Source organism: Choloepus didactylus, chromosome 15 (genome assembly GCF_015220235.1).
Source record: "Choloepus didactylus isolate mChoDid1 chromosome 15, mChoDid1.pri, whole genome shotgun sequence".
NCBI classification, from domain to species: Eukaryota; Metazoa; Chordata; class Mammalia; order Pilosa; family Megalonychidae; genus Choloepus; species Choloepus didactylus.
In genome coordinates this window covers 28,119,800-28,146,012 of record NC_051321.1, presented here as the reverse complement: position 1 = coordinate 28,146,012, position 26,213 = coordinate 28,119,800, and the positions used below count along the sequence as shown (strand labels likewise).

General features: G+C 40.0%; 1 non-coding gene across 1 annotated transcript; it reads right to left on the bottom strand.

Annotated features, from left to right (window-relative positions):
• Positions 1 to 10,722: 10,722 nt before the first annotated feature.
• On the bottom strand, positions 10,723 to 10,829 carry LOC119511016. The gene has a single exon (XR_005212108.1). It is a non-coding gene; the product is annotated as a U6 spliceosomal RNA (small nuclear RNA).
• Between the last annotated feature and the right edge of the window lie 15,384 nt (positions 10,830 to 26,213).

The window sequence follows — 26,213 nt, the reverse complement described above, 5'->3', positions numbered from 1 at the left end:
GAGGAGTTGGAGAGGGAGGGAGGGAGGGAGGTGATGTTTGTGGAATCAAGAATCACAAATCCATGCAGATCCTACAGGCCAACTAGGGGTCTAGCCTTGCTCTTAATGGTATTAGTCAACGAGGATTTTAGCAAAGCTGTGCTATTTGCTTGTCAGATGTACCCAACTTCCTTCTAGTCAAATGTCTGCCTTCAGTTCCCTTAAGGTAGTTCTTGCCTCTAGAGTAAGTGGCTTTCAAAGCCCATATTCTCTTTTCAGCACTTCAGCCCCTTCACACATTTTTACAGATCAGTTCTTTTCAGTAGGGTCACTTGAAGCTGTGCTATAAGCATTGTTTTTATTTTCAATTTCAGCCTGAGCACACTCATTTAAAAAAAAATGATACACCATATATAAATGGGAGGAAAGGCTGCATTTTGAACCTGTTAATTTTTGTGGGATGTTGTTCTTATTCTTCTCTGTGGGACAAAGAGAGAATGTGATAGAGGGAAGTCTGGCTGGCTGCAGTGTAGATCAATGTTAGGAGCATTTCTAAACATCCTGTTCATTTGTTTTTTTTTTCTTTCAAGGGTTAAATGGGGCAGACAATTGCAATACTTGTACTAAACACTGGAATACAAATGCATGAGTCATATCTATATATACAGTATATGTACATATACTGTTCTTGGTTTTATTGTTCCATTTGAATATTTCTACTGTAAAAAAAAAGACAGTGGTTTTGAAATTGTTGAAAATAAATGTATTTTTGTACATCAAAGCTATACTGGGCTCAGTTCTCTCTCTTTGGGGAGTTTTCTTTACCTAAGGTATCAGTCAACTATTGCTGCAATAATGCTACATGACAAAAAAAAAAAAAAAAAAAAAAAAAAAACAGTGGTGTATAATAACAGGTATTTATTCTTTTGTTCATGGGCCTCCAGGTTGGCCGTGGTTTGACTGAGCTCAGTGGGGCTTGCTGGTTGCAGGCTTCAGGTGGTTCAGGCCTGCTCCATGGGGCGCTATCAGTCTGGGACCAGTGCATGGCAGAATCCCCATTGAGGCCAGCAGAAACCCCCTACACCTCTGAAGCCTTGCCTCAAAAGTGTCACTATGTTTACTTTCACACATCTTCCATTGACCGAAGAAAGTCACATGGCCAAGACCACCACCAGGGGTCTGGGAAAATAGACTCTTCCTATTTTGGTGCAAGGCAAATGTGTGGATCTACAGTTCCGATACAGGGAGGGCAGTTTCGACAAGCCCATGGGGAGTTTTCATTAGATGACCCATTGGAACTGATGGCCAACTTCCTATCCTAAGGTTTGTAGCTACGACTTCTGAGCAGAAGACTTAGTAGTTGCCATAACTCTGAGTCTGATATCAGTGGTAGAGTTGGAACTCAACTCAGGTCTTGAAGATTTAAGCAGGAGAAAGGGAAAGAGGAAAGGAAACCAATATGATATATGTTGTGGGTTTGGGAATTTTTTCCCCCTGCTTCCTGCTGTTTGAGGTACAAAATCAGCAGCAAATCTCATTTTCAGGCCCTTTGCTTAGTGAGGAATTTGGAAGAAGAAGCGAAAAGACTCTTCTCCATACTAGCTAAAGAAGAGATTGTGGACTGATTAACCAGACATAGGCCGTTAGTTGAATGCTTTGTGTTGTTTTATTTTTTTCTTTTAATGTTCAAAATATATGATAATTTCCATGGACCCCAGAAACCCAAGGAATCAGAAAGTTTTGGTCAATAATTTTCTCCCGTATTTTAGAAACTGAGTATTTTGGAATCATATTTTCTGAACTCAAATAGAAGATGTAGGATTAAACAAAGGTGTTTTTTTTTCCTGATTTGTGAATTTATTTCAAAATTATATATTACTTTTGGTATAACTTTTCTTGACTTATTTTCACTTGTAAAGAAAATTATATTATCTAAGTACCTTCCCCAAATATTGAGGATAAGCCGCTTATGGTATCTTTAAAACAGATTAATGAGCTTTTTCAGTCCAACTGATGGTTCACAGCACAAAGTATCTGCATAGCTTTAGGGGATTTTTAATAGTTTTGAGCTTCCCAAGTAACATAAAGTGTCATCCCAAGTCAATGGTTAATTTTCCAAATGCATTAATTTTGCTTTCAAATGGCATCTGAGTTCTTTGTTAATTTTAGGTCACAGTTGATGAAATGGGCCACTGATTAAAAAGGATAAAAGTGAAGTAAATCAGTAAAACAGTATGAGTCAATCAGCTCATTTGGGCTAAGCCATGGCTAAGAATATAGCCCCTTGTCCACCGACAGTCTGTAAGATGAAAAGAGGTCCATAGTAGACGAGGCAAAGGCAGATGGCTGAGAGGGTGGTTGGCTTTGCAGATGCTTCTATTGCAGGATTTCTCACCAGTGTGAGGATACTCTTAGCATCAGGATTGTTTTCTTTAAGGCAGTTCTAGACCCGATAACTAAGCTCTGGGGGTGGGCCCAGGTATGAGCATTTTAAGCAAGTCCTCAGAAGATTCTCTTGGGCGCTAAAATTTGAGCATAGCTGCTCTACCCACCACTGAAATAGCTCAGAGGGGGTGGCTGGGTGAAAGCATGACACAGGAAACTTCATCTACAGAAGTGAGAACAGCTTCCAAATTTGCTCATTTTCTCCTGGGCAACAGCTGCAACTCAGAGAGTCACCCAATTGCGTTATCTGGGAAAAAAATGTTCTTCAAGGCAAGGTGGTGATGGATTGTGCCTTGGAAAGAACATTGACTCAGGAATTAGATCTCTTACTTGCAGCAAGTCATTCTGGCCCACAAGTTTCTCATTTATAAAAGGGAAACACGTACGGCCTGCCTCACCAGCTGGTGTGAAGCACGCTGCCAATTCCAAAATTATTGGGAGATTACTAGTATGAGCAGTACTTAAGAGAACTCCTTTCTTCTGTAGGACAAACTGAGACCCAGAGAGGAAAGTGACTTCCCTAAGATTGTATAGCAAATTAGTACAGAACTACAGAGAGACTCCATGTCTTCCTCTCAATAAGATAGTGTTCTTATCATCACACATCTCCCTAACAAATGCACAGTGGATTGAACCGGATATCACTAAGAATCAATAGAGAGCTTCATGGTTATGCCACTATAGTTTCCATATTTATAGTGCCTGGAATGGTTTAGAATTTAACTCCCCAAGTATGCTCAGCACTCAGTGGCTCACAACCCTTCCATGCCATTGCCCTGCTGACCCACTTGTTTAGCAGCCCGTGGACTGATGCCCTTGCTTCCCCCACTGGAGTGCAATGAGGCAGCTGCCAGATCCCAGCTTCACAGGCTGTGCTGCTCGTCTCTCATAGTCGTTGGCCTTGCTCAGAGGGAAGAAGGACAGAGCAAATACAAGCAAAAGGGATGCCTCATCCCAACATACACCAGCCCCTGCCAAATTCTCTGCCACCAGCAGCACTGCTAAAGGGGTCCAGATGTAACCAGTAATCACCTCCCACAATACTATTGCAATTTTTATGTCTCTTAAACTTATTTGAATCACCATTTACTTTACAGTATTGGAGTGTCCTTTAAAATGCTCTTTGCCTCTGTCTTTTCAGAGCATATGTCATGATGGCTATAGGTTCATTCAGAGAGGAACCAAAGGGGCATTCTATGCAGAAATAGGGTGAGAGCCTCGGCTAGACTTGTTTGTTAGGAGACATAAAGTCTCAATAAAACTTGGATCCACCACTTTTTAAATAGGCCCTGGGGGTTAAAATGATACAATCAGAGTCCAATTTCTCTATCCATAAATTGAGGATAAAGGCATCTCTTTCCCAGCATAGGAACCCAGTTTAAATGAGACAATGTGTGTAACACACAGAATGACTGGGGCTTGACAAAGAGCAATTGATTTTGAGAAGCTCTAGTCCGATTGTGCTTAGTCCCTGTTTGTATGAACCTGTCCTCTCTGGCCTCAAGTAGTAAAAATTGTCCCCACAGTCTGTCACCTAGTGTTGTGCCCCTGGGAAAAGAATTCAGAGTGATCTAGGAAGCCATGTCATCTCTCGCAGCTGCCCCCCACTCCTGCCCCAGAAGGCAGAGAATTTTGGATGAAATCCCCTCCTTACCCAATGATTCCAAAGTCGCTGCTGCTTTTATTGCTTTTTAAAAAATATAGTCTGATCTATGTTCACATGGACCATATGGAAGGGACAAGAGATGAACTCTTTTCATCAGGGCTGCCAGGGATGCCCATAAATTACAGACTGAAGGCTCTCAGGATCTGAAAGATGTTCACTCTTACCCGACGTGGGGGCCCCTGGGAGAGTCAGGCTGCTGGAACAAAGACAGTCTAGCTTGTTTGTGTATATGTTTTGGCTCTAGTAGTTATAAAATAACTTGCTTAGTTTATTCTTCCTTCTCATAGAGTAGGATGCTTTTGGGATGATCTGTGCAGGTCAGGTTTCATGTTCCCTCAAAACCTCTCTAATGTCATTGACTAGGGTTCCTTCATCCTCCCACATTGACAAATAATCAGATAAAACAATTATTGGTAAAAATATACCTGTGGTATATACCTGTCATACCTGGAGGTGCTGTGGGCACAGTTTTAGTCTGCCTTCACCCCTGGTCACAGCTCAAGGAGAGCTGTTTCAGAAAGTAAGGGCAAGATGCAGATTTTTTTCGAAGTGTCAGCAAAGATGGAGGGAAATAGATCATAACAGGCACACATGCTATCTGTCATTATGGCTTAGTCTCTGGGGAACAATGCCATTTGCAACTATTAGAAATGAACCAGCTAAGTGGGGCCTTCAGTGATTTGCTCTTGAGAAAACATGTGGTCTCGTCCCCAAAGAACACAGACATCTTCAGTGGGGATGTCTGCACCTGCAGTTTCCCAGGTTCTGAAGACAACACGGCTCCAGGGATTTTTCACCACAGAATAGGCCATACTTCTCCCTGGGGGCTTTCCCGAAAGCCTCTTCTCGCTATGCAGGGTCTTTTGTTGCTCACTCTTCCTTGCAAAGATCTATTGCTGTCTGTTTCCCAGGAGCTGGCTGCAATTCACAGTCTATCCAACCGTCGTGGGTGGGAAGACAAAGGAGGCTGCTGCCGTAGCAATAGAGACAGCGCAGAAATTGTTTTCCTTGTCACTAATCTCTCTTTCTTACTTTCAAAGTAGAATCACCTGGGAAGCACATAATTGTCTCCCTAAACAATCTGCCTGGCTCTTGGAGCACTACAATGGTTTTCTTGCACTGTCCTTCCAAAATCTTATGGTTCAATTAGAAGATTGTTGGGCTGCTTCCATTGGCAGCTGGGAGTTTTTGAGGTAAGGATGCCTCAGGAGGGAGAGGGTTGAGATGGGCTCAGAGAAATAAAGTTAATTCTTGTCAATTAGAAATCTCTACTTGACATATTCTCATTTCAACCTGTCACTTATAGATTCTTCTCTGCAAAGGGAAAATGCAGATGCTCCCCAGATTTCTAATCTATTTATAATGGTAACAAGGCAACCCTAGGCAGCATGTGCTCATCATGAGCTAATCATTCTCTGCTCTGCCTTGTGCCTCCTAATTAGTGGCGTGTTGGTTGCCTACTGATCAAGTTGGAGCCTCATCCAGGCAGTAGGCATGGGGAGGGCAGGTAGGGGGAGAAAGAGTTCTGAGCCCAGAGGAGCTGATCTTGGCAGACTTCCTAACAACAGGTGGGCTTCACACCTTTCCTTGAAAGCCATCGCTTTTAAAGAAGCAACTTCCATTTCCATGGGTGCTAATGGGAATACGGCAGGTCTCCAAATACATATCTCCTTTCTGCACAGGACCTCTCCATGGAGAAAGGCTGTCCTTCCAAACCCTCTTGGCTCAATGATACAGACCTAACAAGCTACATCAGGTGAAGAAGAAATAATTAAATATGTATCTATAGCTGGTAATGGGACAAGATCCCTTCTTTCCTCCCTCCCTCCCTCCCTTCCTTCCTTCTCTCTTTCCAACATATGTTTATTGAAATCTTACTCTCTGCCAGACTCTATTCTGGATACTTGGGATACGTCAATGATCAAGACACACTTCATAAAAGGCAACCATAATTTTTCATCCAAACTGGTACACAGTTGGTGGTGAAAGGGGCACTACTGATAATCATTCTGGAAAAACAGGACTGTCTCAAGCAAACTGTGATATATGGTCATTCCAACCTAAAACCCAGAGGGAGCATAAAGAGATGGTATCCATGTTCTATTTACCCTTAAACTGGTCCTTCCCTTTCTAACTTTCATCTGTAGCCTAAAAGCTATGTTTATGGAGATTGCCTGTTAGCTTTGGGTCTTCTGAGCCTCTGTTGGGGTAGTGGACTCCTGCATAGCAAAGGTCAGCAAGCATCTTTGGGTGAAAATCTTACCAATTAGTGTTCTTTGTTGGTCAATTCAAGCAAGAAGGAATTTATGGGAAGGCTATAAGGAGCTCAGGGAATCAACTCAAGTTTGCAGAAGTAAGCTTGGAAATAGGCAGGAAGTAAGGCAGCTTTTAGGGTTGGGAACCAGGAAGCACAGGAATGTTTTCCTGATAGCATCTCACCAGGGGCCTCTTCTGAGATGAATGAATTCCAATTGTCTCCTCTATCTCTGTGACACCAAAGATTCAAAATTCCAGATAAATTCCCTCCCTGGTGCAGTGAGGAAAACTATCTGGTGGAAGGATCCCCTAAGTATTGTTTTGACTTTTGAAGTGAATGAAGGGACATTTGAATTTACTATTCTTCTTAGACTACATATATTAGGGGAAAAGTTGTCCCTCCTCCCACCAAAGGAAATATGTGAGTGGTTATTATAAGAGAATGGATGCTGGACAGAGAGTGACTGTCCATTACAAGAGCTCTTCAAGTGATTTTTGAAATCACTTATTCTCTCAATACTTATTGAGCATAAACAAAGAAACTAAGTGCCTGGCACTGTTAGGTATTGGAATTTCAGATATGAATAAGGAAGGGACCCCACTCATGGTTTCATGGAACATAAAAGATTGAATAATTACTTACAAAAATGTTCCTTGATACTGTTGGGGGAAACAAAGTTCTGTCATAATTTGGAGAAAGGTTTTGGAGAGAGGGAGATTCCCACCCCCCACCCCCCAGAGGAAGGGTGATGATGAAAGTTAAGGAAGAATTCTTAAAAAATTACATTTTACATTAAATATTAAAGAAATATTGGAATTTGCCCATACGTATTTTTCTATATAGAATTTTCTTTTTCCTTCTCTCTCTGGCAAAGTGATGGAATGCTGAAAGTTAGGGGAGGGCAGAATTAAAAGAAGGATGAGGGTGGGAAATGGGCTAAAAAGATGATCATGAAATAAAATATCAGGGATTAGATTTAGAAAAATATTGATCTCCTAATCTACACATGACAAAGTTTGTGTTTTCTATATTATTCCAGGTTTCTATAATTAGCTTATATTCATTTCATAATTATAAAAAATAAAGAAAGTAAAAGCACATCAAATGTCCATTATGGTTCTCTAGGTCTAGTGGATTTCTGGGTATTTCCTTAGAGTCCTTTTTAATAAACTTTTAAAAAACGTAATGAGATTGTTCTGCAGTACTGATTATTATGCATTGTTAAAATAGGAACATTCATAGGTCAAAGATGGACAATAATTTCAAAATAGACTTGTGGTAGCATAATATCTGCTGGAGGATGGTTTATTGGTCTTTATAAATGGAAAAAGAAACTGTAATTACTTAGGTCCTTCACAATGAGTATTAAAGATACAGGAAATCATTACTCAAGATTCTTGGCAAAGGAAATGGCTCTTATTTTACACTCTGCTACTCTTTTATCTTCTTCCTTTTACAAAAGTAGAGAAACTTTTTTGTTCAGTAATTTTGCTGGCAACATCCCATCCATAAGTAATTTGCCATTGTTAACAAATGTTGGAATAAAACAGCAACAATTAAGGTTTATAAGTGGTTATCAAACATGGCCAGGGATTCTGTATGAACTTCAAGGGAAAGAACTTAGGTGCTGGGAAAACAGTTTAAACAAAAAAGAAACTTCAGACCAAATTTTGTACCCAAGCTTAGCAACTACCTGAGACTAGATGATTCTGAGTTGGAACTTTGGAAGCCACGCTCCTGGATGAGATCACACATCAAATAGGAGGTGAGCGGGCTCAAACCAACCTTACCAGCTTTGGGAAAGTGATGGCTAGCTCTCTAAACAGTTTCCCATTTTTGGTCTATGATTTTTATGAGTGTTTACCAACATACAGGGCCGCTTTTCTTCCTTCAAATGAAGTCTCTCCCACTCTGAGCTCTCAGGATTAACAGATCACTGCTCAACTGAGACTCACCTAGGGCATTGTTCTAGTTTGCTAATGCTGCAGAATGCAAAACACCAGAGATGGATAGGTTTTTATAAAACGGGGGTTTATTTTGCTACACAGTTACAGTCTTAAGGCCATAAAGTGTCCAAGGTAACACATCAGTAATTAGGTACCTTCACTGGAGGATGGCAAATGGTGTCCGGGAAACCTCTGTTAGCTGGGAAGGCACGTGGCTGGCGTCTGCTCCAAAATTCTGGTTTCAAAATGGCTTTCTCCCAGGACGTTCCTCTCTAGCAAGCTTGCTCCTCTTCAAAACGTCACTCACAGCTGCACTCCGTTTAGTCTCTTTGAGTCAGCATGTTTTATATGGCTCCACTGATCAAGGCCCACCCTGAATGGGTGGGGTCACACCTCCATAGGAGTATCCCACCAAAGTCACCACCCACAGCTGGGTGGGGCACATTCCAAGCAAATCTAACCAGCACCAAAACGTCTGTCCCACAAGACCACAATGATAATGGCATTTGGGGGACACAATACATTCAAACCGGCACAGGCATTTCACCCACTTTTGGGCGCAGGAGCCTGACATCGTATCAAGAATTTAGCCTTTGAAGGCCAGAGATCAGGGTACCGATTTAGCCTCTGCATTTCTTAGCTGTGTGGTCTTGGGTAAGTCTCTAACCTTCCTCAATTTTCTCTCTTGCGCTTGTGAAGAAAATTAAATAATAAATATACAGCATACCACAGGTTCGGCTCAAATGAAACTCCCTCTGCTCCCACCGTTCTCTTCTAGGACACCTGTATGGCAGAGGATAAGAGAGTCCTTTCTAGGACACAAGCAGAAGAAGGCTCAGACCCCAAGGCTTGCTCCTTCTCCCCCATGGCCCCTAGAGCCCTACTCCAACCCATCCAACAACCCAATGGTACCTCCCCTCCCTTCTGTGGGGAACCAGGAATCAAATTTAGAAAACTACAACACCACCACCAATGTTTCCACCTGGTCTTTTGTTGAGTCTCAGAGAAGAGCCACAATACCAACAATTTCGTAGAGGCAAAATTCAGGCTGGGATAGTGCAGGAGACAAGTGGCCAGGCCTGGGCCATGGCTGGAGGGCTGCTGTAGTATGAATATCACGTTGCTAAATGCAGCCATCCCTGCCAGCTGAATGTCTCCTTTTCTTTGTAACAAATCGGAGACCAAGCAAGGTCCTCTCTGAGAACCTATCATTAACTTAGTTGTTGTGATTATTATCAACCACGTGCCAATTTCCAGGCATATTTTAGGACCTTTCAATTATGATGTGCTGAGGTTTTTTTTTTCCCTCCCCTCCTTTCTTTCTGGTCTCCCCCCATTCCATGCCTCCACCTCATCCCAAGTGCCACAGTTTCCTTTTCTTTTCTCCTCCCAAATTGCTTTCTATATAAAACAAAGGCAATAATAAGGACTGAAACTAAGCAAGACTTGGAATTTCTGTGACGCAGGGGAAAAACTATTTGTATATTATTCAGCGTTCTGCAAGTTATTCATCAGAAGTTTCATTTTTCACTGAAGTCTTTTCCTTATCTTTAAGACACTGACACGAATATATATCATGAAGTTAAAAAGATTGAATTACACTTCGTCAGCTACTGCTAAGATTCATGAAAGCTCTCTAAACCCCAGCTAGTCCCTGGGTGTACCAAGCCATGGCATTTTGCAGTTTTTTCCTTTCTCAGCGAACACACGCTAACAGGGTTTGTCTCTTCATTGTGATATGGGAATGATTGAAAATACGCTCGGTATTGCTTGATAAAAGACCTTTGCCAAAAGGGAGAGCCAATCTGTCATTCGAGCACATTTCCCGGGGGACTCTGAGATGTGCTTGAGCCAGGTTTAATGGGATGCTTCTGAGCAGCGGATGTTACCCGGTGGGCTGAGAGCAGAAGCTTCTGTGTGGGGTAGTGGGGTGGCAGGCCCCAAGGGAGCAGGGAAGCCCTCAAGTTTCAATGCAGATTGGAATGTGGGTTGGTGGCCTTGTTCCCTGATAACTGATGTCCCTGGGCTAGGCCAGTTAGAGGGTTCATCCATTCATACCATTTTTACTATCTAAGAGTATTTCCAATGAACAACTGTCTAACAGGCTGCAGTAATTTCCCAGAACCGCCATAATAAATGATCGTACCCCGGGTGGCTTAAAACAACAGGGATTTTTTTCTCATGCAGTTCTGGAGGCTAGAAGTTGGAGATCAAGGCATTGGCAGAGTTGACTCTTTCTGGAGGCTCCGGGGGAGAATTTGTTCCGTGCCTTTTTCCTAGCTTTGGGAGGCTGCCAGCAATCGGTGTGCATGGCTTGGAAATATAAACTTAAATCTCTGCTTTGGTCTTCACATTGCCTTCTTCTCCTTGTGTCCTCCCCTTCTCTCTCTCTCTCTGTTTTTCTTCTTCCAAATGCACATTTTTAATGAAAAAATATGAAACGCTTCACGAATTTGTGTGTCATCCTTGCGCAGGGGCCAGGCTAATCTTCTCTGTATTGCTCCAATTTTAGTATATGTGCTGCCAAAGCAAGCACTCCCCTTCTCTCTTATAAGGACAGGTGTCATTAGATTTAGGGCCCACCTGGTCAATCTAGGACAATCTCGTTTCAAGAGACTTAATTCTATTTGCAAAGTCCCTTCCTTCAAAAAGGTCAAGTACATAGGTTCTTGGTCAAGTACATCATTCAACCACATAGGCCCATTCCTGAAAAAGGGGTAAAAGTTGGGGTAGCCCGAATGTCTGTGTGGGAGCCCAGAGCACCCAGAGGCCCCTCTGCACCTTAGCTCTCAGTCTCTGGTGCCAGGCCTGTGGTCCACATCTTTTCTTTAACTCTTCCTTTTCTGTCAAAGCTCAGTGTACCAGTCCTTGGGCTCTTCAAAGGGGGTCTGGACTGCCTGCTATGGGTTGTTCTCCTAGTCTGCATTTTTATAACTATTATTAGGTGCCTTAGGGTTGTACAAGCCCTTTAATCACATAAAGTTAGTGGTCTATAATTAACAAGAAATTCCACACTTATACTCTGCCCCCCATCTCTCAGAAAGAGGAGAGAGAGAGAGAGATCTGATAGCTCCAATTTGGGACATGAACTGACCTCTGGTTGCTAGCTGTTGGGGTCGCTGTGCTGTTGTGGTGTGGCCATCTCTCAGAAAAGAAACTCTTGCAGTTTTTTTTGTATTCCTGAAATAGGCTGAGCCATTATATCCCAGGAGTCTAGTTGGAGTTTAGAGGAGAGGGGATATTGGTGAAGGCTAGATCACATGCATCATTCTGGTTTATTAAAACATGCTGCATTGGGGTTTGTAGCCTAGGATTTGTGAACAGAAAGTGGCAATTTGTTGCTCTTTGTTTTTTCCCTTGGGACTCTCGAGACCCTCATGGATAGGGGTGGTTGTGGTTTGAGACAGGAGTGGGGCAGTTTGGATATCTTAGGCTCTCCTAAACCATCTTAATTCTATAAAATACTTCCATCACTTCATAGAGTAGTGCATATTGAGTGCAAAGGGCTTTATTCTTTTAAAACAATGGATTTAGAGTAACTCCAGGCACTCTCCACTGCTGGGACCAACACAACCAGAAACAATGACCTAATTTAGAAGCTAGAGAAGGGTATGGGGGGGGGGTGTACATGGAGGGAAAACATGGTATGAGAAGTGTGGGAAGACAGGCTGCAGAGATTGAGGGGCCTCTAACACATACCCCCAGCTTAGCATTGCTTATACATTCTAGTCCCTCTCCAGATACAGTGGTCCATGTGCCAAGACCCAGATGTGTCCAGGATCAGTCTGGTCACCAAACTACCTGAGCCTGGAAAGCTCTCCTCCCTCCATTCCTCTAAATCCTGACCACCATGGAATAGACCCAGCACAGACGTGCTTCCCCAGCTCAACTCCGCAGGCCCCTCCTTGCTTGGTATCATTATATTATTTTATTTTTTTGGCCTTTTACCATGTGAGAGGAGAAGGATGTAGGAAAAGGAACACCGAACTTAGAGTCAGAAGTCCTAGGGTCTAGTTGCAACTCGTCTCATGTTATTTGGGTGAATTTAGGCAAGTCATTCAGTCTATCTGGGCCCATTTCCTTCTCAGTAAAATAGGAGAAAGCGTGTCTGCCCTGCCTATCTTATCAGGTCATTGTATGAATCAAATGAGATGCCTCATTCTGTAATGAGTTTAATATACTGGCTCAGAGCTGCTGCAACAATAAGCTATGAAGCAGGCAATTTCCTGGTTCTCCTTTCACCTGTGTTTGCTCTTCTGCCAGTGCAGCCAAACCCAGGCTTTGTGCGTGTTAGCTGCTAATGCCTCACAGCTGTTCTACAGAGGCGTCCCCCAAGGCCTGTGGGAGCCACCTCACCTGGAAGTAATGACCCAAACCCACCTCCACACCTGGTAGGGGGCACAAACAATGCTGACTGACACGGGAGCACAAAAGGCCAGCTCCCTTGCTTCAAGACAGGGTAAGTCTTGGGTGTCATTTATACTCCAGAACTCCTGAGGGATCAAGCCAAGACTAAGCTTTACCTGAAATTACATCTTTGCTCAACTCTTTTGTTTTTATCCTTCTTCCCTCTTTCTCACAGAGCTCACCCTTAATGAATCACAAGCCCCATATACCTGTCTCCGGCTCTGCACCTTGAATCGTGACCTAGGACACTATCTCACCGTGGTGGGATCATGAAACAAGACATTCCTGTGATTCAAAGTGTCCTTACAGATATGTTATGCAGGACAGCTCCCTCCTCCCTAATATAATATCTCAAGGGAAAATTAGTTCCTCTGATCGCCCACAGAAACTGACAGCTGAGGGCACAGCCCCAGGCTCCAGCAATGAGCCAGAGCTGAGGATTCTGATATGCGGGATATGGGAGGGCACCGGGTCTGGGAGCCAGGCCAGAGATCCGTAGCCCACATGGCAAAAGGGCTCACATGCTCACCTGCCCTCCTCCAGGAATTTTCCTCTGTGGCTGCTCAGCTCCCAAACTCAAGAACAATTATCATCCACACAAGCTGAGCTTTCTTTAAAGTGATTGTTTAGTTGGAACATCTGGTGTGTGAGTGGAAGGCCTGTATATTTTTTCCTCTTCCCTCCCTCCAGTCAACACTAAGTGAATACTTTAAAAGGCTGCCCGCTTCCCTCTCAAGGACTGGAGAGCTGCTTCATTATTTAACTGTGCGTTTCCATCCCTCCACGAACTGTTTTTGCAGAGTCCTTGCCCGGTGGGAGGGGATATGAGCCACAATGTGTGAGACATTCCTGCTAATTGAAAGTTTCCAACTTCTCTTTTGCTGAAGAAAACATTGCCATGTTATCTTCTTGAATTGTTACTAATAAAGTAGGGCCAGCTCACCATTCCTAGCATCAAATGCTCTAAGTGCTGTGGATTTTATTTTTCTCCTTTAATATGTCTGAATATATATATATGTATATGTATACACACACACATACCTTGTTATGTCTATGTATAGAAGATATCATTTGGGACATTCATGTTATAAACAAGGGGACATTGAACATGCATCTATGTATTACATTTAGTTTAATTAAATGAAGCCTTTTCTCAATTGTTCTTTCCAACTGTCCTTCCCAAAGGCCATAGCCACCATATGGATGATTGGTGAATGTTAGCTTTGATTACTGATTATTGTGCTATTTCCAATGGTACAGTTTACTTTGGGTAAGAAGTCTTCTATATGATGTCTTCTGCATAGTGCAGTGATGAAGATCACAGAGTTAGAACTGAGTCTTATCTTTAATCTCTGGATGGTGACCTTGGCCAAAGGACTTAACCTCACTAAGCCTTAGTTTTGTTTTGTTTTTTCCATCTCAAAAAGCAAATAATAACAAATTCTTCATCGTGTTTTTGAGAATGTTTAAGATAATTCTTGCTTCCCACTCATCTCCCATTTATTGAATACTAATCTGGGTGCCTCTAGTCTGTGCATTATTCTTGTGACTTGGATTTGGTGCTCTCAATAAAGAAAAATGAATTAATTAGCCAAGCCAACATAAAGCATTCCTCTTGGCAAAACCAAAAGCCTTTGGTTCAACACTTGGGACAGTATCAGTCTTTTAGCCCGTTTGACAGACTGGCTTTTCTCTGCTCCAAGGCTACATGAAGTCTGATAGAGAATCAATCCATCCTTCAATTATTGCAGAAATTTTCTTTTCCCAAATGGTGAATTTTAGCTGCTATTTCTAATTTTCCCCTTGTCCGTTTTCCAATGAAACATTAGAACCGAGTTTATCTTTTCTGTTTCCCACTCTGAGAACTATTTGAGGACTAGGAAGATAGGGCCTGTATTCTCTATGTGTCTGATATGGTTTGGTAAGTACTTGTTGAATCCATTAGGTTACAAACATGAAAAGATAGAGTATATTGGATAAAATCCATGTCTATGTTAATTAGGGCTCTTTCGTTGGAATGAACTGAGATCTTGAATAAATAATCTTCAGCTTTTAGACGTGATCCTTGGTTTCTGACTTTCAAGTCCAGGTTCCGCTTCTTACAAGGCCCAGTTATAGCCTCAAAGTACTCTCTTCTCTTAGGAACCACATGGTGTCATTTCTGAATTACTCTGCCCGCCTGCCTATATTTCCCTCTACCCTGACTGGTTTCCACTCCTGCTCCTAAGAACCTACCATCCTTAACTTTACTTGCCCTTTCAGCCCATGCTCCTGCAACTGGAAGGATTCAAGCTAAGAGACTTGAAATTTCAGAGATAGGGAATCTGATTATTTCAGCTCATCATTTAGAGCCAGCAATTCACTGTTTCTGGCAAGCTTTTGAAATGGCCATCTACTGAGACATTGTCTATCCTCAGCCCAGTTGGTTGAGACTTTGAATGTGGGAAATCATGGGGCAGAGCATGACCGTGCACTTTTACCATGTAGATGGATGAAGCAGCTTCTCTGGAACGACAACTGGTGGTTACCATTCAGGCAAGATAAGCCACATACTCTTTCCTTCCTCCTCTCCCACAAGCCTGCTGCATCTTTTATGAGTTCAAAATGAGCTGAGAAAATATTCCCTTTTGGAGCATATGTTCATAGGGTGAAAGCTAGGTATTCCCTAAGCATGAAATTTAGATTACCCTCTGAGCAGAAAGCTAGGAAGAATTCCATGTGCGGGAAATGAAATTAGCCACCAATAGAAGCGCCAACCCTAAACGATAAGCAGTTGCACTTCTAGATTCGATGATTTGGGTGTTCACAGTCTCAAGAGAGTATGGTTGTTTAACAGAGCTAAAGCTGTTCTTTCTTTATCTTCACTGAGAAGAAGAAATGTGCCCACAGAAGGGCATTTCCTGCCTTAAGAAAAGAAATGGAATCCAAGAAATGAGGTTTGGGGTGAGAGAGAGAGGCTCCTAGACATCAGACGTGAGGTCTCAATTCCTATGTCCTTGTTATTTCCCCATCAATTCCCATCTGTTCTTCACCCGTCAGCATCTGACTTTATTCCCCATCATTCTTGGAAAATGCTGTGTCCAAATTTAATAGTGACTCACCTCACCCCAGCTGCCAAGATTCCTGGACACTTTCTAAACTTTAGGCAATAGTTTAATAGTTTAGCATAGCAAAAAAATTCTGCACATTTCTTTTTACGCTGCCCCTTGTGTAACTTTTTCCTGATACCTCACACCTGATCAATTCAAATCTCTTTGAAGGCTAGTTTTTTCTTCTTTTCTCCTTCACTAACCACTGGTGTTTTAAAAGAACTTTCTCAACCCTCTGCTTTATCACTATCCACGAGGCTAGGGTAGCTACTCCCAAGACTTTGCCACCTGTATACTAATAACCCCTAAATTTTACTCCCCGCTTTGAAAGCCAATGAAGCCAAAACCTTTCTCCTAGTCTACATACCTAGTCGTATACTCAGTGATGTACTGAAAAATGTTTAACAATAGGCTTCTGGGGGCTGGAGGAAGTGGGAAGAGCTCTGATTTAAAGTCTGCTAATTTCCATTGTGTAAACGAACTGACCACAGCTCCAAGTGAACTGTGGCTTCCAACTTGACATTAGATGCTCACAAAATTCTCGCAAATTTAATAGTTGGCTCTTCGGAGCTGGTGTGAGCCAGTTCCAGCTCACTACTGCCTCCGCTGGAAATGTCTGCTTGACTAGTGCATAGAGCCGTCAAACTCAACATAGTTGAAGCTGAACTTCCTATGACTTATATGTCTAGTTTTCTCAAAATTAGCAATCTGAATCTTCAGGACTGAAAATGTAATCATCATGAGAGCAGGGATCTTGCTTATCTTATTCACTGCCTTATCCCTAGGACTAGAACTGTGCCTGGCATCTAGTAAACACTTAATATATCTTTGTAGAATGGGTGAGATGTTATGTCCAGCATTACACTATGTGTGTTGGGTCTACTTCACCTTTTAAATAATAACATATTAGATTCCTGTGGATTTAGCAAGTTCGTTACTAACAATGGACAAAATTGACTTCTGAATTTTCTCCTAAAAGTGGAGAACACAAACCTGGACTGTGAGAATCCACCAAGGCCCTTTGGAGCTAGTTGTTCATGTTTCTGTGTCCCCCCTATAAATGTGCCAGAAATGATCGATGTGAACGTGTTTGCTGAAATGCTACGATACAAGGAAGCATCACCACATTAAAACCACTTGGAATAGGCTAGGGTCCCTGATAGACTGGTTTGAGATATTTCTAAATCTCTGTTCAAATTCCAGCCTGGACAAATTCTTGAACTGGTGGCCTTGGGTGAATTACTTTGTTTTGTCAACTATAAAATACTAATTAAGTATTCAACTTTCATTTTGAGGAAAAGACATGATGTATATAATATACAACTGGTTTGATAGTTGTTCAAAAAAGATAGTCTGTATTATTAATGAGATGGAGAAAATAGCATTGTCCTGGTTGCTGTAGATGTAGGTTTTAGTCGTATTTCCTACCAATGATGCAAGAATGGCCTGTCCTTAATAGGTCCTCATTGACCACTTATTGAATGAATGAATGAATGAATAACAGGAAGACGATTATTGAGAGGTGAAATGATTTTTCCTTATCAAGATGCAACTAGTGTTCTTTCTGGAGACTAAGGACTATCATCCAAAGGTCTTGAGGCTAATAGAAATGATGTCGTATGGGGACTTTTCTCTGTGCTATTTGCTAATCTGGCCATCGGTGACAGAGAGGGGAGTTAATCTTCTTTTGTTCCCCAAACTGACATCAATTCTGTTGGTGGAGAAAGGGATGAAGCCTCTGCAGCTGGCTGTTCTCCATGCCAGGGTTAAAGTACATTCCAGGAAGGTTGGAGGCCAGTCCACATTACTGCGGCTTTGGGTGCTTCTATAAGGAGGAGACAGACTCTCCCCTGCATTGGCAGCTCATAGATTTCTGCCCAGCCATCAGATTTGCCTTCATGGGAGCCCTGAGCCAAGAAACAAGCCATGTAAGGTGGACATACCAGGTAGAAAGGCCTCTAAGTGGGCTCTGGAATAAAAAATTTAAGATATGTGATTAGAACATTCTCCTTCCATTCTAGATATGAGAAAGTCACCAGCTGCTCTGGGGATGGCTAGAAAATTTCTTAGGGGATTTGCTTTATCTTTTCAACCAAGGGGGTCCCTGAGATTTCTCCATAGCTAATCTTATTGGCCAAAACTTAAAAACTCAAATGCAATTGTTGATGACAGCAGGAGACCCAGTTTTAAAGTCTTCTAGAATCTTATGGAGCTGAGTCCTGAACCTGAGAGACTTCCCTGGCTTCACACAGCTGGTCCCAGAAAACTAATTACAGCTCACTGATGTATGACCAGGCTTCATCTTCTGAAGCCTGTTTTTCCTGAAATCAGCAATAGAAATAAGACAGAGAATGACATTTTCCCTTTTCCCCAACTGCCTCTTGTAGGTACCCCAATCCATGGCAGAACAGTAATTATTTCAGAGTGTCCCTCTGGCTTTTATAGTAATCATGACATCTTGATAATTCAGCATTGGACCCGAAGCAGACATCTCTGGCTAGAAGTGCTGTGTGGGCCATATGATCTTGTAAATTGCTTCATTAAAGCATAATTGAAGTACAATAAAGTGCACATATTTAAAGTGTATAATGTGATAGGCTTTGACATGTGAACAAAGCGATGAAACCTTCACCACAATTAAGTTAATAAACCCTTCCATCACCCTAAGAGTTTCCTCTTTTCCATTCATAATTAATCTCTCCTTCCACTCATGTCCTCAGACAACCACTAACCTGCTTCTGTCACTATAGAATTGTTTGCATTTTGTAGAATTTAATATAAATGTAATCTTACAGTATGTACTATTTTCTGGTCTGGCTTCTGTCACTTAGCATTATACTTTTGAGATTAATCCAGTGTTTTAGATCAATATATCAATAGACCATTCCTTTTTATTGCTAAGTAGTATTCCATTGTATAAATATGCCATTTGTTTTTATAATCCATTCAAAAGTTGATGTGAATTTGTTTTTTTTCCAGTTTGGGCTATCTCAAATAAAGATACCATGAACATTCATATATGTCTTTGCATGGACATGTGGACATTGCATTGAAGATGTGTGCATACTTACCTTTTCAAGAAACTTGCCAAACCATTTTCTAAAGTGTAGTTTTTGTTTTCCTACCTATAATTGGTGAGAGTTCCATTTGCATTGTGCTCTTCCACTTTGGTATAACTAGTCTTCTCAATTGTAGCCCATCTAATAGATGTACTAAGATATCTCATTTTGTTAAATTTGAATCCTAATGATTACTGATGTAAGCATCTTTTCATGTGTTTATTAGTCATCTGTATATCTTCTTTTGTAAAGTATCTGTTCAAATCATTTCCCCATGTTTAGAATTGGGTTGTTTGCTGCCTTATTATTGTAATTGCAAGATTTCTTTATATATATCATGCTACAATTCTTTTGTCTGATATGAGTTGCAAATATTTTCTCCTAGTCTGTGGCTTGCCTTTTAATTTTCTCCAGAAGTCTGTGTTAATTCTCTATTGCTGTGTAACAAATCACTGTAAACTTGGTGGTTAAACAACACCCATTTATTATCTTGCTTTTCTGTAGGTCATACATAGGCATGGTGGTGCTCAAAGCCTGCTCAGACTCTCACAAGGCCAAAATCAAAGTGTTGGCAGGGTTGTGTTCCTTTCTGGAGGCTCTGGGGAAGAACCTGCTTCCAAGCACTTCTGGGTTGTTGGCTGAATTCAGACTGTTTCCTGTTGCTTTGACACATGACCCCCTCCATCTTCAAGATAGCAATGGTATATTGAATTATTCACATGCTTCAAATCTCTATGACTTTCCCTTTTGCCATCGTATCCTATTTTACAGGGCTTATGTGATTACATTGGGTCATATAATCCTGTATAATCTACCTATTTTAAGATCAGTTGATTAGTTATTAAGTTACAGCTGCAAAATTCCTTTTGCCATGTAATGTAGCATATTCCCGATACCTGGGGACTTGGGTGTGGAATTTTGCTGGAAACAATAATACTGCATGCTACCATGTCATTGAAAGAGCAAAAGATATTAATTTTGATGAAGATCTATCAATTTTTCTTTCTAATTGTTGCTATATTGTGTTCTAAAATATCTTTGCTTATTCCAAGGCTGCAAATATTTTCCCCATCTTTTCTTCTAGAAGTTTTATTGTTTAAGGTTTTGCATTTAGGTCTATGATACATTTCATGTTAGTTTTTGCATATGGTATGAAGTAAGAGTCAATTTCCCCCTTTTCCCTATATGCTATAGAGTTTATCTAGCACAATGTTTTGAAAGGACTTATGTTTCCCCTCTGAATTTCCTTGGCATTTTTGTCAAAAATCATCATACATACATACATGCATCTACATACAATGAAAACCTCACTAGACCAGGTTATAATTTCTGCTTTAATCATTAAATGTATTTTAGACCCTAATGGAAGACTGTGCTAGATTGTCCAAAACATTTAAATCCAAACCCTGAAAATATCTCCAGGAGAAGAGACTGGTGTTTGAGACCATCAAATTGGAGTCTGTGTTAATAAACAAAACCCATTTATTATCTTGAAAACTATTTTGGGCTTTATCCAGATTTCTATTACCAAAGCACAAAACCAAGGTTATATAAGAGCCAGACAATCAGACATTAACTGAACTGCCTGCTAGAATACTAAAAAGTCTTCAGAGGAATATTACAGAATCCAGAGTTTCTACCAGGTGTTATCCAATCCATAATGTCCAATGTCCATTCCAAAATCACAATATATTCTTTTTCCCTTTGAACATAATATATATGTGATTTTCTTTGTATTTAAGCTAAATGAGAATTTGTTGAGCTTTGGATAATTATTTTTTCAACAAGTGTATTTTTCTGCCTAAATATTATTCTACTCCCCTTCTGAAACCCCTATTACATGTAATTTAACTGATTTCATATTTTTCCAAATGTCACTGAGACTTTATCATATGTCTTCAATTTATGTTTCCTCATTGTTCTTCAGGAATTAGTCAAGTTCTATTGATCCAAATTCTATTGACTTCCACCACTTCAAGAAGGCAATGAATGCTAAAGGGGGTGTCATCTCTGTGTGCAAATGGTACTGACATGTGTATAAGTCCCTCTGCCTTATATCCTGGGTGTCAGCCTGGGATGACCACAGGGCAGAAGGCACATTTCCTTAGATCTGAGCTGGTCCACCCCCCTTCTTCCCTGTCCTTCATCCTTCTCCCAGGGTGGTGGGATTCTTGGTGACCCCCTCCCTGGGATCCTGAATCATGACTTAACTAATAATTAAAATTTAGTTGAATAATGTAATAAAAAAACAAAAACACCATTCTTTTTTTAACCATCTCCAATCTCCTGGAAGCCCAGTCAGTGAAATTTTCATTGTTCGAAAGTTGATAGCTTTCAGTTTGAGAATTTCGATTTGGTTCATTTTTGATCATTTATATTTCCTGCCAATGTTCCTTATCTGTTCACTCTTTTTTTTTTTTTTTAACTCATGTAGATTGAAGTATAATTTACATATAGTAAGGTTCACCTATTTTAGTATGCACTTCTAGGAATTTCAACAAATGTACACAGTCATGTAAATACCACCGTCAAGAAAAAAGAACTTCTCTCTCACAGCCCCTGGTGAACTTTGATCCGTTTTCTATCCCTATAGTTTTACATTTTCCAGAATTCATACAAATGGAATTATATGGTATATAATATTTTAAGCCTGGCTTCCTTCACTTAGCATAATGCACTCGAGATTCAACCACATTCTTGCATATATCAGTAGTTGATTGATGCCTTTTTATTGCTGAAGGCTATTCCATTGTATGGAATATCCTACTATTTCTTTATACCTTCACCACTTGATAGATATTTGCCATGTTCCTATTTTGGGTGATTATAAAGAAAGCTTTGCTATTAACATTCACATATAGCTTTTTTATGTAGACCTATATTTTAATTTCTGTTGGATAAGTACCTAGGAGTGGGATTGCTGAGTCATATAGCAAATGAATCTTTATAGGGAACTGTCAAAATGTTTTCCAAAATGGCTGTCCTATTTTTTATTTCTATTAGAAATTCTAATTGATTCCATCTTTACTGCTACTTAATATTATTATTATTATCATTGTTATTTTAGTCACTATAAAACATGAAAGCAATATGTTATTGTAGTTTGAATTGACATTTTGTCTAATAAATAATGATGTTGAGAATGTTTTAATATGCTTATTTGCGATCCTTATATCTTCTTTGGTGAACCAACTATTCAAATATGTTTTTCATTTTTAAAAAATTGGATTGTTTGTTTATTATTGAGTTATGAGAGTTCTTTATATATAGTAGTTACCAGATATTTATCAGGTATGTGTTTTTCCAATATTTGTATGCAAGTCTATGGTTTATCTTTTTATTTTCTTCACAGTGTCCTTCAAAGAGCAGTAATTTAAATGTTGATGAAATACAATGAAGAACAATATATCATTTTTTGGGCTATACTTTCTGTGTCTTATCTAAGAAATCTTTATATAACCTGAAGTAACAAAGATTCTCTCCTAAGTTTTTTTTTTGAAAAGTTTTAGGGTTTTAGGATTTGTATTTAGAATGATAATTCATTTTGAGTTAAATTTTGTATTAGTATGTGATATGGGCTCAGTTCATTTTGTTTTTGTTTGTTTGTTTGATTGTTTTTTGCATATGGATGTCAAGTTGTTCCAGAACCATGTATTGAAAATATTATCATTTCTAGATTAAATTGCCTTAGCCCCGTTGTCAAAACTCAATGGACCACATATGCATTTGTCTGCTTCTGCACTCTATTTTATTCCTTTAGTTTATGTGTCAGTCTTTTTACCAATACTTCAATGTCTTGATTAATGTAGCTTTACAGTACTCTTGAAACTGCATAGTGTGAGATCTCAAACTTTGTCCTTTGGCAAATTGTTGTGGTTATTTTAGTTCCTTTGCTTTTTCATATAAATTTTAGAATAGACATATTGATTTCTTCATAGTTGGAATTATGCTGAATCTACTTACATATTTGGGGAGAATTAATAGCTTAAGAATATTAATTTTCTGATCCATTAATGTAGTAGTTCTCTTTATTTGTCTTCTTTGATTTCTCTCAACAGTGTTTTGTAGTTTTCAGCATACAAACATTGTAGCTATTTTGTTTATTTATACATAATAGTTCGTGTTGTTTGCACTTTTACAAATGGTAATGTTTGAAATTTTATTTCCCAGTTGTTCATTGCCAGTGTAGATGTATGTGTAGTTTTTGTGTAGACCCTTTGGGGCCCCTTCTGTATATAGTTCACTCCTTATCTCTGAGGCACCATCTTATTAAGATTCCAGCTACTTCAGCTGTCCCAAATTCTGATCTCTGCCTCCTCAAATCAGTAGGACAGCCATAACTTATTTAAACTCCATCTCTCTGGAGTCCTATTTGAACTCACAGGCAGAGGACTGGGCAATTAGGAAGCTCACCTCATGAGTTTCCCTTATCTCAGGGATCACAATCTTGTGCTGTCTGTTGTTCAATGCCGAAAACTATTGCCTCATAGAGTTTGTCCAGTCTTATAGCCATTTGTAGCTGGAGAAATAGTTCATATCTGTTACTCTGTCATGGCTGGAAATGGATGTTCCACTCATAATTTATTTCACCAGTCACTATGAATAAATATTTTGGTTGTTTCCTGTCTTAGGCTTTTACCTAAAGTGCTGCAATGAAGGTCCTATAAGTATGTCATGTTGCACATATGTAAGTTTGCCTGTAAGACACGTATATAGAAAGAGAAGTGAAATTGTTGCGGCTGTGTACTTTTAATTTGTAATAGACATTGACAAGTTGCTATAGCGACTTATAATTCCACAAGAATCATGTGTGGATACCTGTTTCCTACCTCCCCATCATTGCAGCTTGTGGCCATTTGCTTAATGGAATGAAGAGATGGTTCATGGAAGAAGAAATATAAATGGCTCTCCAACATTTGCAAGGATCTGTCTCACTCATAAATATTCATATACTCTAAGATGCCATTTCTCCCTTATATATGATAAGTAATATCATGTGAAGTTGCATCATAAACAGGCCTGCACATAGAAGTAGAAAGAATAAACCATAAAGAAAAAAACAGGAAGCAAAGTTTGGGCAGATTGGGGGAATGGCAGCCCTATTTCTCTCCTGCCATTTGCTGCTAACAGTTATCTGAGAGGAACACTAACCATAGCCAGACTCCTTTAAACCCCATAGGTTATTGCCAAAACTTGGCTACCCACTTGTTACCATTGTCCCTTACTGCATTCCAAGAACTGACTGGCATCACTGGCATTGCCAAACATGAATGATGGATTGCCTGAACTGCTTCCACCACCATAAAATCTGCAGAGCAACAACAGAATCAAGTCTTGGGCCAATTTCTCAGCACACTTCTTAATTACCCCATTAAATCTTGTGCAGGACTATTGTGATCTCACTCTGCTCCTGGCAGCCAGCTGCTAGAAGAAAGAAAACCTGTGGGGATTTAGAAATTGAATCTCATTTTGGATTAGAGGGTTTGAATTCTTTCCATCTACTGGTTTTCAATTTCCTTTTTTTGCCCTTTGCCATGTTAAGCTTAGAACACAGTCAAGTTTAAACTCATAATTTATCATGTACATAGTCCTTTATATCCTAATTATAAATTATATCCTAATTATAAATATGTATCCCCAAGAATCCCAGTTTAAATCAGGACCTCTAGAATCTTTAAATCTTATATCAGGAGCTCTAGAAAGACTGAAAACAAACACGTATATAGCTTTTCCTTCTGGGACCTGGAAATATCTCTAGCTTCACAGAAACTCAGGAACCAAGACTAGGGAATCTAGTATTTTTGACTCCCAGATCCTTCCTGACAGATGTATAAACTTAGACTGTTATTTAACCTTCCATCTGCCCCAGTTTCTTTATCTATAAATTGGAAATAATAATACATATATTATATGATTATGCTTAAATTATTTAATTCATGTAAAGTATGGTCTCTATTAATAAATTTATTTGAGAGTATTATCATTATTTTGTGATTATTATTTATGCTTTGATTACCAAGAATGGAGATACCTAGAAGAATAGCTTCAGGAATAGAGGGAGAATGGCTGCTTATAGATTAAACAGTAAATTAATAAAACATTTTGATTGGCAATTATTTCCCCAGTGCTTTGCCAGCTGATGATAGTCAGCTTTGTAGAGCCTGAAGCCTTTTTGATATTCAACCGATCAGATATGCGAAGGTCTATGAATGGGGAAAATATCAGAAAACGTCAGTTACTATTCTTGTTATTAATAGTTGACAATTCAAGAATTGTACTCTTGAAACTATCAACAATCAAGACAAGATTAGATATATAATGGAGTCAGGCTGTCATTACCTTGCTGAATGTGGGATCTTACAATAAAACCCATAAACGTTTTTGGAAGAGGCAAGGCTCGACTGTATCACTGACTTCATTCTACTCCAATTCATCCTGCGCAGGCTCAGACACTAATCCTCTTAAAGTGCAGCTCTGATATTGTCAACCCAGGTTAAAGGCCTTTAAAAACTTCACCATGCTCATATGACCAAATTCAAACTTCGTGGTATATGTTGTGCATGTTGGTCTCCCTATATTCTTGCTCATCAAGCTTACCCATTCTTCTCTCATGTTAAACCAAACTGCTTAATATTCCCCTGATAATATCCATGTCAAAGGTCATAAATCATATCTCAAGTGAAGTTACTTTGCTCCTACTGGGAGTCTCAGCACATTTCTTACACTACGCAGGACATTTGAAATATACATGTCATAAATACATTTTCCCAAATGACTGTATCCCCAAATGACATGTATACACATGTATGGAAGTACATAAGTATAATACAATTATCCAAAGACATTATGGCTTAATGGAAAAATGCTTTATTTCTGGATTTAGGCAGTTCTGGAGTTAGACAGGGTTTAAGTCCTATCTCTCCACTTAGTAGTAGTGTGACCTTGGACAAGTTAACCTTGCAGAGCTCCAGTTTTATCATCTATATAGCCCTCTGGGACTGCTGTAAGGTTTCAGTAGTGTAATAAATGTGAAGCCCATACATCATAGTGTATGGTGTGTAGTGATTCCTCTGGGAATCTCCTTTGAGATGCTGGTACCTCTTTGGACCAAGATCCACATGTGATCAGTTTTATGTCAGCCAGCCAGCTCTGTATAGACAAAGTATACACAGGCATGGTACGCAATACCTTTAGAATGAATATGAATAATCTCTGACAATACGTGTTCCAGAATGTAAAATTATGGGAGTTCAGAGTTAATGCATAGAGAAAGTAAGAGACTGAGTTGGGCCTTCAAGACTGAGAATTACATGAAGAATTAGAGAAAAGGGCCAAGAATAATGTAGACAACACATTTTTCTCAAG